Source organism: Sturnus vulgaris, chromosome 1 (assembly GCF_052056855.1).
Source record: "Sturnus vulgaris isolate bStuVul1 chromosome 1, bStuVul1.hap1, whole genome shotgun sequence".
Taxonomy (NCBI): Eukaryota; Metazoa; Chordata; class Aves; order Passeriformes; family Sturnidae; genus Sturnus; species Sturnus vulgaris.
The window spans coordinates 140,948,863-140,960,590 of NC_142243.1; the positions used below are offsets into that span (position 1 = coordinate 140,948,863).

At 33.2% G+C, this 11,728-nt stretch overlaps 1 long non-coding RNA gene across 1 annotated transcript in view; it reads left to right on the forward strand.

The window, feature by feature from the left end:
• Positions 1 to 6,859, forward strand: part of LOC148225559 (uncharacterized) — a 33,703-nt gene extending 26,844 nt beyond the window's left edge. Inside the window, exons 3-4 of the long non-coding RNA XR_015808342.1 lie at positions 6,322 to 6,410; positions 6,652 to 6,859. This is a non-coding gene — a long non-coding RNA (uncharacterized LOC148225559). The remainder of the gene's footprint in view (positions 1 to 6,321; positions 6,411 to 6,651) is intronic.
• The last annotated feature ends 4,869 nt before the right edge of the window (positions 6,860 to 11,728 follow it).

Here is an 11,728-nt window from a genome sequence, read left to right on the forward strand (position 1 = left end):
TTATTGCTATGAAAATGATTATAATTTCACAGAAGGCCGTGGTAAAAAATAAGATCTAAATGCTTCTAATCAAAGATACTCTTCATGCAAATGAAACTCTAATTAGAAGAGGAAAAAATCTGTTTTAGCAGACCACCATGAGAAGAGCTGCTCAGCATTATAGTTTTATAAAGATATTAGCTTGCAAAAAGATACTGGAGTATGTAAAAATACTTGAGCATTTAATCTGGCTTTTAGAATATAATCCTAGAATATTCAATTCATGGACTGAATTTAAGTATTGGATTTAAGGTTGAATATAGCTGGAATCAGAATAATTTTTGCTGTTAGAGCATTTACAAAAATAAATCTTTCATTTTCTTGCATGTGTTGAAAGCTGCTTCATTGAAATGGGGAATTCATGTTAGATTATCAGAGTTTAGTCTATTTGCACACAGAATTCTATCATAGAGTCAAATAAGATTGTCTTGAAATGCTGAAGACTTACACCCGGGTTCCAAGAATAATTGTCACACTGCATATAAAACAATAATTTAGATTAACTATTAGTTTGCATATTTTTTATTTACCTTTTAAAGTCTCTTCTCTTATCTAAAAAATTAATATTTTAATATTTATTAGGGATTCTTTATGTTTCTAACTCTAAAAATGGGGGGGGGGTTCATCTCTGTTCCTTCAGGACCCTTCAAACCCATCATTCTGAGAAGCTTGCAGGCATGCATTTATCATTAGAGTTGGTATACACAAGTACTATGAGCAGACACTGGTATAGTAACAAAATGTACTCTATTAGACGATACAAGTTTGTCAAGACAAGAGATCTCCAGAGAAGCAGACTAATTTTTGTTTAAAATGTAACCAAGGCAAATATTTAATTTCAGAACAAAAAAATTCAAGATCATGAAACAGCGAAGCTGAAGAAAACCTTGGAATAACTTCATATATTTTCGTAACTGAAAACATTCAGATCAAGTCTTCCCATTATTTTGTCTTCTCACACTAAAGGAATCTTATTCATTAAATACATTTTGTTTGCTTTGACCCTTTGGATACTGCTTTGTCTTGCTTTTCTCAGTCTTTGTTCCTGATTAATAGAACATGATCACTAGATGCAGGAGAGAAACCCATAGCTCACAGGATATAACATGTGGCTGGGTTATGGAGTTTAGGTGTATCCTGTTCAACTGAATGGGGCAAAGGAAGTATCTGAAATTATGCCAGCTAATTCCTACACTGGCTGGAGAGTTTCCTTATTCAAACCAGGCAAACCAGGATTGTGAATGAAATCATAGTTGCACACTGCAGCTTTACAGGATAGTGCTGATTCAGAAGTATAGCCAGGTCTACTAAGAGCATTACTAAATTACCTTGATGTAACCCAGAAACCACCTCAAAAATGCACAACCAGACTCAAAAAACTTCCGCAAAAATTGTGCTATAAGTTTGAGATGTTAATTAATTTTCATATCTGGGATAGAAGAAAATTAAATTCATGGCTTTAAGCCCAAAAGAAGTTCAAAGAATAAAAAATTATATAATCCCTTGTGTATATTCCAGTTATGTAAAAAAAAAAATGTATGAGGACTATATATTGTATAGAATTTACGGAGTGCATGGTATAATATGGAAAAGTTTGTTTAAAATCATATACTGTGAGAAGACTATTGGAATCTAAGCATGTTACCCACTGAAATACACCTGAATACTACAGCTCCTTTAATTGATAATTATAATGAAGAAATGTTACCTAACCTTTAATATAATCTTTCTCTGTACAAAATATGCATTTGATGAATGTACTCACATGTGCCAAAATAAGTTCTTAAATTTATAAGGAATGCTAAAAAAAACCCAAATTCAGATAAACGACCAAAACCACCAAAAAAACCCTAAACCCGACAAGCTAAAATGCAAATAAAGACATAATGTCTATAGAATTTTTATTTGTAAAGAGAATAATTATTATTATTATTATTATTATTATTATTATTATTATTATTATTATTATTATTATTATTATTATTATTATTATTACTATTATTGTCAAGGAAAAAAAGGGCCTTACCAATATGATCAATATTTTAAAAAACATGCTAAGCAGTGAAATTTGTGAATTTGGGACAAATCCAATTAACAGTGTCACCTGGGAGAAAATCTTGAAATGGCAAACTCTTAATTTGCCCTTGATCATGTTATTCTATCTGATTTTATACTTCCCAACATGAATTTCTTACTGTGTCGCTCACCAAGGCAGGTGTGGAGGTGGGAGGGATTGAAAGCCAATGAACTCTATGTCAAAGATTGTTTATGAACTAAAGTTAATTAGACAAAATACATGATCACCCTTGGCAAGGTTGGTCAAAAAAAGGGAAAAATCTTAAATCTCAGAAGAGGCCTTGTCACATGGAAGTCATCAGGCTTCTTTTTGCTTATTCTCTGTATGACTTTCCCAGTAACTAAAAGTATTTCCTTTCTATCAGGAAGGTTAACTGCTCAGCCCCAGGCTCTGCAGTCTGTAAATTCAGACACTTTCTCAGAAAGCACAGCTATGGGTTAAAGGCTTCCCAGGGCAGGCAAGACTTAATATCTCAATTATGTTACTTTCAGTACCTAAGGTGCTATTACTACAAGGCTGCTCTGTGAAAGAATTGTTGTGTTTGTTCCACTGGTCCTGTTTGATCAAAAAAGTACTTGACAAAGTATTCTTAAAAGAGAATTTTGTTGTGACTCATGTTTTCTGTTGCCTGGTTCTGTTAGTTGATACAGCCTTTGGAAATGCAGGTGTAGAAATATGTTGGTGGAGAAAAGTAACTTCTCCAGAAGATGTTTTTGGGGAAGCTGTGGAAGGAGTCTGGCTGCCTCATTAGGTGGTCCTGCTGGAGCCAGGAAATCACTTTCATGTGATAGGTAGGCTGCATGTGGCCCTGGCTTGTTTTTAAGTTCATGGTCAGAACCTCAGCTGGTAAAATGCTGATGTAAGTCTGGATGATGTCAGGTCTGAGCCTTTAATATTCATTGGTAACACCTTGAATGCTTTTAGTGGTATCTTGTCTTCATTAACTTTCTTTTCTGGTGACACATCAATTCCAGTATTTGGACCTATAGCTGGTTTATTATATTGATTTTTAATATTAATTTAAAAAAGGTTGTGAAGTTCTTCCGAGTAGATATGAAATGATTTATCACTACCAAGAACTATACGTCTCTTCAGTGGAATTGAAAAGAATTCCAGAGGGGCTCAGCTCCCACTGTTAACTAAGAGGTCTTCTGTATATTGAGCTACACTTAAAAAGTGCAGGAATTACTAGAATTTATTTAGGTATATTTTACCTTTTATATAAATACATATAATCCTTTATATATATTAGAATAAATCTAAACATTTTCTATAGCCTTTGGAGAATCAGCATGCTTTATATAACTAAGGAATAACTGGTCACCTTGCCATTTAATTATTGCAGTTAACTTGTCTCGATTCCAATTCTTCTGAAGAGAGGCAAGGAATATACTTTAACCCAAATATTGGTCTAAGAAACTTTACACACTTGGGGGTAAAAGAATTAGAGTCCCAATCTAATTTTCGTTGTGACTAGCTCTTATTTTGACAAGTAGATCTTTTATCTAAAGCAATGATAATTGTTTTAATTGTAGGCAAATTAATGGTAAGTTTTCCTAAAGTGGCAAAGGTGACAATTACGAATATGCACTTAGTGACAGCCCATGTGATGACAGCAAATTCAGAATGAAGAATGATACCCTTTCTTGCCTGACTTTTGCAGTAGTATTTGACGTGGTGCTGGGGTGTAATGTACTAACATCAGTCTCTTTCAGTATCAGAGCTACTGACAAGAGTCTTCATTGCTTCTTCATCTCACCCCCATAGTACATCTATCCCTCACATCTTTTTCTCCTTTTCTCCTATCTCTCTTTATCAATTACTTTTCTAATTCATCTCCCCTGTGTTTTTTCACTTTATCTAATCGTCTTCTGTAAATAAGATTAATTACATTACAGGTAGAGGGGCCACAGGTTTTAGGGACTCAGGATGTGATTGTACTTGTCTTCTTTTAGATATATTAGCCGTTGTTTAATTATCAAGTTACTTAAGAATTTTGATTTAGCTTATAGTGAGAAGAAGTAGTTATTCTGTGCAGATTAAATTGTCTCTGAATAAAACATAGTATGGATGAGTGGACACAGAATGGCACCAGAGGCTACTTCTTAATACTGAAATCTTATTATGGATAAACACTTAATATATGTAACCAAAAGTTTACTGTTCATACAGCTGAAATCTGAACAGTCTATTGAAAGTTTTTTATTTTATTTTATTTTATTTTATTTTATTTTATTTTATTTTATTTTATTTTATTTTATTTTATTACATTTATTATCAGATTCAGTTATTGCGGAGTAAGAAAATAAGGAATAATGCCATTATATATAAAAAAATATTTTAGAATATAGTTGAAGTTATTATGCACACATCCTGGTACTTAACCCATTTTTTTCTGAGTTTTGACCATCTTTTCACTGTTTCTCTGTATCTCGAGGTCAATGGCTTCAATCTAATTGGAGTATTGCAAATCATCAGCATCCTAAGTCCTTTCATATGGAGGAGTATGGTGCTAATTGTGATAGTTTCTTCATCTTTCTCCCTCCTGAATTTACTTAGGGCTATTTTTATGCCTTTGTTAAACTTACGTTGCAGTTTGATGTCTTTCCTGTGGTCTTAACCATTTCACACATATGGTGCATTTTATATATATATATATATATATATATATATATATAGTTTACTTTTCCTTTGTTCTCTTTTTGAATAAACCCTAAACTCAACTCTGCATTTATTTGAGTTGTTTATAGCCCTGAGGTCTGGAGCCTGCATTCTGTCTCTTTGCCACGCCCATGCTTTTACTTCTATCTATATAAAAAACTCCAGCTACACTATCCAAATATAAGTGAAAATAAACCAAGTTTGGTATAGCTCCAGTCTTTGGAAGAACTCTTACAGACAAATGAAATTAAAAAAAAAAAGTTCAAGGTAGGATGAAGCAAATTCAGACAAAGAAAACTTTGTAAGCATCAGTCTGGAGGTCCCAACTAAATCATTACACAGCCTATTAACAACAGCCATATGTATACAGAGCTACAGAGCTAAAAAGTCTTAGTTCAATAACAGAAATCACAAATCACACCAAATATTGTTTAAGATAAAATCTGTTTTAAAGTTAATAAGGGGCATAGAAAGCCTGAATAACCAGGAATTACTGAACAAAAGGACACATCGACAACCAAGAGCACCCCAACTGACAGAGCCAAGCTGCTAAAGGACAACTTTGCACTCTGCACGCTTGTTATTATACTCTATTTTATTTTTATATCTGCCATATTTTGATTAGATTGTTAAAATTATTTTAATTTACTAAGTTCTTGGATTCTTAAATAAAATGGGTACTTCTTATGTCCAGTACAAGATTTTTAATGCAACACTATTTTTTTTTTTTCAAACAAGGAAAACGTCGATCAATTATTAGACTAGAACTTTAAAGTGGTTATTCTGGGTTTTATTAGTGCTTAATATCTCAAGATGATTTATCAGTGTCTTTCTAAAATCTACAAAAAAGGAGAAAGATTTAGTCTTAATTTAATACTTTCCAATGAAGAAATTAGTATTCATTAGCTTTTGGGATCTAGTTTTATATACTTTGAATTCAAACATCTAGAGAACAGAACTCATCTCCACATTCCAATCTATGTTTTTGCTCTAATTTATTCTGGATTGTTGTTGCATTGTTGTGAAAGTTGTGAAAGTCACCAATCCCACCTTTTAAAAACATTCTTATCAGCTGACTTTGTCATATTTGCCTTTGTAAGCAGGAACATAGTAGTTGGGAAAAGTCTCAAGTAATACTACAAGATGGATATAACTATCCTTCCAAAAGTTGCCCTATCTCCTCAGCTGAGACCTAGTGAATGAATAATATGGAGAAAATAAAGAATACAGAAGAAAAATATTCACAGAGGCAAAACAGTATAAATCTTTACTCGTTTAATCTCTTTTTTTTTTTCTTGTGTGCTCAGGGGCTCTCATTTAACCTGTCCTTGATATGTAAATTCACTCTCTGAGGGATTTGAAACCTGCTCACATTTGTATACCTCTTAGTTCTGTTGTCTAGTCTGTAAGGATTATTATGAGCAGTATGATTAATGCAGTGAGCAGTATTTAATATAATTTAAATGACGACTAATTAATTAATTACATGTCCAGTTTAGGCATTTAAGTAAGGGGTAAATCCAAGCTTTTCTATTTCCTTTAAGGATGAAGAAAGAAGCAGTTACTCCATAAAGAAAATTAGAGAATTATAAGGAGTAGAAGTAAAATATGGCAGCTTTGAAGACTCCAAAAGGTCAGTCATATCGAAATCAGAAAAGAATTTCAACATCATGGTAAGACAAAGCTATAAAAATGCTTTGTAATAACCAAGGAGCTTTACTAGGAGCAGGATAAACTAGGGTGTTTTGTCTGCCCAGGATTCTATTTTCTGAATTATATATCTATGGGGGGGGGGGGGGGGGGGGGGGCAAGGATATGGGGGAGTTGTTTCTTATTGTGTGTTCTTTTTTACTGATTTTTTTTTCTCTGTGCAGATTTCATGCTGAGTTCCAGATAGACTCCTCTCAAATACCATGTTTGCTTATCTTCAAAGAAGTTACAAAATGTACAACAGTCTGAATGCTGATTAAGGTGTTCTGTCTGCATGTCTGAGTTTAGCTACGACTTATCTGTAACTACCAACCAAGCTTGGATTTTGAATAATTATTATTTTTACAAAAAAAAAAAAAAAAAAAAAAAAAAAAAAAAATAAAAATAAAATAAAATAAAATTAAAAAAAAGGAACTGGACTAAGCCTTGTTGGTACAACTTTCTATTGCTATTGTTGAAAAACATACAAGGTTTCCCTATTTCCTTTTGGAAATACTGCTTTATTACTTTGAATCTTGCTCCTGGAATGGTGCACTGGCCTTCTATGTTCTGCAGTGTTTATTCTGTTATCAAAATCTCTAGACTATCTTATCTCTCATTCTTATGTCTTGACATCTTTATGTTTCTTTTCTTTTTATCTGCAGGGATTTACAGTTTTTGATGATGGCTCTGAGGTTATTTGATGTTTAGCATATCACTAGTTCTCAAATTGCATTTTCAAATCTGCTTTTCAGTGGTGATTCAATGCTAAAGGAAAGCAAATAAAACTACTTTTGTATCTTATATTTATTTTCATGATAGCAAAATTCCACCAAGGGAAATTATTCTAAAATGTCTACATTCTCATGTCTATTTTTGTTGAAGTGGTTTCTTCTTTTTGATAGGTGTTTTGTAATTTAAAGTTTATCTTTTCTTCATTTCACTTTATACAGCAGCATTTCTTTCTTTTTTTCTTAATGCAGGTTGAATTGTTAATTTCTGGTTTTGAGTGAACTTTTTTTATGTATTTCACTGAGCAAGAAATATTTGGGAATGTTTACAGGGGAATTCCTCAAGCAGCCATAAACTATACAAACAGTAAAACTGTACAAACAGTAACAGAACAAAATACTATGATGACGATGATGATGTGATGACGATGATGATGACAATGATTATTGAAGAGAATGAAAAGAAGACATAGTTCTTCCTTTAAAATTAAATTACTAGTTTTTATGTATAGGTTGATAAGAAAATTAAGTTTTGGTATCATTTCTATTTTTCTGGCACAATACTGAATTGAAAAACATTTTTATTATAGACAACCAGATGAAAGTTTTGCTTTCAATTTATAAAGTCTTACCTAATAGAAATGTAGCATTTAGAATAGCAAACTTCAAAGTCTTAATTATCACAGCTGTCTTTTCTGACGTGCAATTAAACATTTATCTTTTTATCTCCCTTTTGGGACAGAGTTAATTTTCTTCACAGTACTTGGAATGGGGCTGTGTTTTGGATTTGTGTTGAAAACAGTGTTGATAACAGTGTTGATGACACAGGGATTTTTTTCATTATTGCTGAGCAGTGCTTACACAGAACTAAGGCCTTTTCTTCTTCTCAGTCACTCACCAGTGAGGGTGCTGGAGGTACACAAGAAGTTGGGAGAGGACACAGCCAGAATAGCTGGTCTCTACTGACCGAAGGGGTATCCAGATCATATGGCACTGTGCTCAGCACATAACACTGGGGAATAAGGAGTGAGGAGGGGATTTTGGAGTGATGGTGTTCGTCTTTCAAGTCACCATTATGCATGTTGGAGTCCTACTTTCCTGAGCAACTCCTTGTTCATTGGAAGTGGTGAATGAATTCCCTGTTTTGCTTTGCTTACACATGCACCTTCTGACTTTCCTATTAAAGTGTGTCTATCTCAAATGACGTATTTTCTCATTTTACTCTTCTGATTCTCTCCCACATTCCATCAGGGGAACTGAGCTGCCACCTGGGGTGGATCCACAACAATCTCAGTCAAACAGAATATCATGACACTGCCCAACTACACAGTACTGCTGTGGTGATACATGGAATATTGTGGAAGATGAAATACCCTGTTGGTTAGCTGCATTTAAAGGAATATTTGGCATGGTAGTGTTCAGTCAAAGATCACAGTCGATGATCTTAGTGGTCTTTTCCAACATTAATGAATCCATGATTCTATTAAATAAAATATGTGGAATTGTCTATTTGGGAATAAAAAATATAAAAAGGAAGATCATTGTTATTTTCTGTATAATGAAATTTCTCTTTATTTATTAGATTATGATCTCTTCTCACTGGTGGATCTTGAATGAATGTATTTTTGTTTTTCAATAACTTTTTAAAGCACAGCACTAGCATGTTCCTCAATAATTGAATAGTCTTAGGATGAAAAACCACTGCAGGGCTGTGTAACAAATTACTTCTGACATACACAAGTAGCAAAATAAAAACTTTAGGCCCCATGCTGGTGTATAGGTTTCTTTTGCATATGACCAAGAAGATGAAGATTAATACTGAATCAATCCACCTTACTCATTTACTCAGTTGTTCCAATTATAAATTTAAGGAAGTATCTTTTCTAATTTCGAATCTCTGAAATACACACAGAAATGAACTTCATTCTTCGAAGAAGAAATTAATGTAGAGATGTAAGCATAAACTCAGTATAGGAAAACTCACACTGGTGATAAAACTGTGATCAGAAATACAGTGTTTAGGTTTCAAGATTTAAGCAATGGGTTTGTATATTGACAGCAATTACTGCCAGCAGTTTTGATCAGCAAAACAACCAAAATAAATAACAGAGTAAATAATCTTAGCATGGCAGGTAAATCGTGTTCACTTTAGAAAAGTGCAATCAATCATTGCATTGTAGCTCACCAGAAGCTTCCTATCTTCTATTCCCAGCACAGCATGGTTTGCTGGTGTTAAACACCAAGAAAATCTATATTGAAAATGGCACTGCTTCTTAACCAATTCACACAGTCTTTGACATTAAATATATATACATTAGCAAGAATAAATATATCAATAATTTAATAGATCATCCATCTTAAAAAGCAAAGGAAAAAATCTTTAAAAACAAAGAAAAAATGTGAAGTGATGAGTCATTTGGATAAAGCAGCTCATTTTATCAATTCCATAATTTTACTGCTGTATATTCTAACAGAGAACTCTTTAAACATCAGAAAGAGAATCTGTCACCACAGACTTGTGTTTTTCAGTGAAGTGATAATAATAATTTTCTATTTAATCCCTTGCTATCCATAAACAAACTAAAATATTTCTTAAAGTCACTTGGATTCTCTATTTTAAACTCTTTCTAAGGAAGTTTTATGATTGCTAAAAACACATAGTTTCTTTTTCTGAAGCTTTGTCTTGATTTCCCTGATGATCACTGATAAGAATGTACTTCCCTTCAACTGTTGGTTTTCCCTATGGTGCTTTAGAGAGAGAAAGGTCTCCTGCATTGATCTTCTTTGTTTTTTGAATTTGTGTGTCTTTTAATTTCTTCTATGAGGCAATTTCTGAAGATATAAAAATGGAATGAATCGTAACTTTCGTTTGTATCTGATGAGTTTTGCTTTTGTAAATGTTTTACTGCTTTTACTAGTGTTCATCCAGGATAAGCCTAAAGTAGAAAGGACCTGCACTGGATTTGGAGTGATTTGCCGCTGGCACTGTAGCAAACTCCCTGAGAAATTAGGAGGCTGCAGGTGATAAAAGGGAAATAAGTGAATTATAGATGACTATGCTTTTCATCTCCTAATGAAGAATGGATAGAGATATCATATGAATGAAGAATTAAGTAGGATCACTGCTGAGAGGACTTCATGAGACACTAGGAGCCATACATACTTCAAGGCTAGAGAAAATCAAACTCCCCTCCCTTCTGCCTGTCCTGGAGGATTTCTTTGCTGAAGATTCAGTGTGTTCTAGCTTACAAGCAAGGTTGCAGAGGAATCCTAGAACTTCTTTAATTAACTAATGCCTCTGTGAACTGGAAAGATATGGTTCTTCTGCCTCCTTCCAACCCATTTTTAATGTCTGTGGTTTAGCTCACCTCTTGCTGCATTCTGTAACAGTGCACTTCTCAAGAGAGGCTGGAAGTTAGATCTTCTAACTCAAGTCAGAAGATCAGCCTCATTATTGTGCTCCAGGACAAAGAAAAACTGTGCATGATCCCTTATAAACTCAACTGTCCCTTGCATCTGTTGCTTAGAAAAAGAAAGGAAATAAATTGTACTAATAAATTGAAAGCAGCAGTTTAATTTGTTTGTTGGTCCTACTCCTATGAGAAAGCTGTAACTTATATGTATATCATAAGCAGACTCTTTTCTTACTACCCTCAAATAATAAAAAAAATTTAAATCCTTTGCTTTGAAAAGTAAAGCAGTTATAAATTGAAATGAAACAAAAGAAATATATGTGCAACAGGGTTTGCTGACACATACATGTGTGTCCTTGTCCCCAAACTCATCAAGTCGGGCTTTTAATGGCAAGCACATTTGATCCAGGCCTACAAATATGGGCTTTGCAAGTGATCTAGAAATCCCTGCTATTTAATAATTGCACAAGATTATTATGCATCCTGTGATGATAGAAAAATAAAATTATAAATCTTATGCCAAATGTGCCAGGAAAACTAATATTTTTCAACATCTTATTGAAAAGCTCATAAAATTCAGTTAATTTATCCTTCTAATATTTTGGAACTTCATTAATTTCCATTTTCCTCTATTTCAACCTATGCAAAGGCATAAATTCTCCTCATTTACACCTTGAACTGTAGTTTAGCTTTTTTTCCCATCATTTTAGGAAAAGAAGCTACTATGCTCTCTGTCATCTAATCTATTAATTTTCATGTTTGTACTGGTACAATGAGATTCCTTGCCTAATAAGACAGATGAACAAGTTTCAGAGCTGGTCAATAAAAAGCTTTGTTTTTCTTTTCATGCTCTCTCTTTTCTGAATTCATCAGATCAGAGCATTTAACTATGAAAACGCTTCTAATTTTTGAGTCATCTCCTGTGACAGATAACCCAGTCTTATAAGTTATTTCACCAACAAATTGAAGTTTATTATTAAATTGAAATTTATCATTAAAATAATTTTTGCATTCCCTTCATCCTTTCTTGCTTTCTTCTGATTTATATCCCTTCACTACATCATTGTCATTGAGATACTTCTGGAATATTTTAACTAATTTTTAATTTCTAGGGTAAA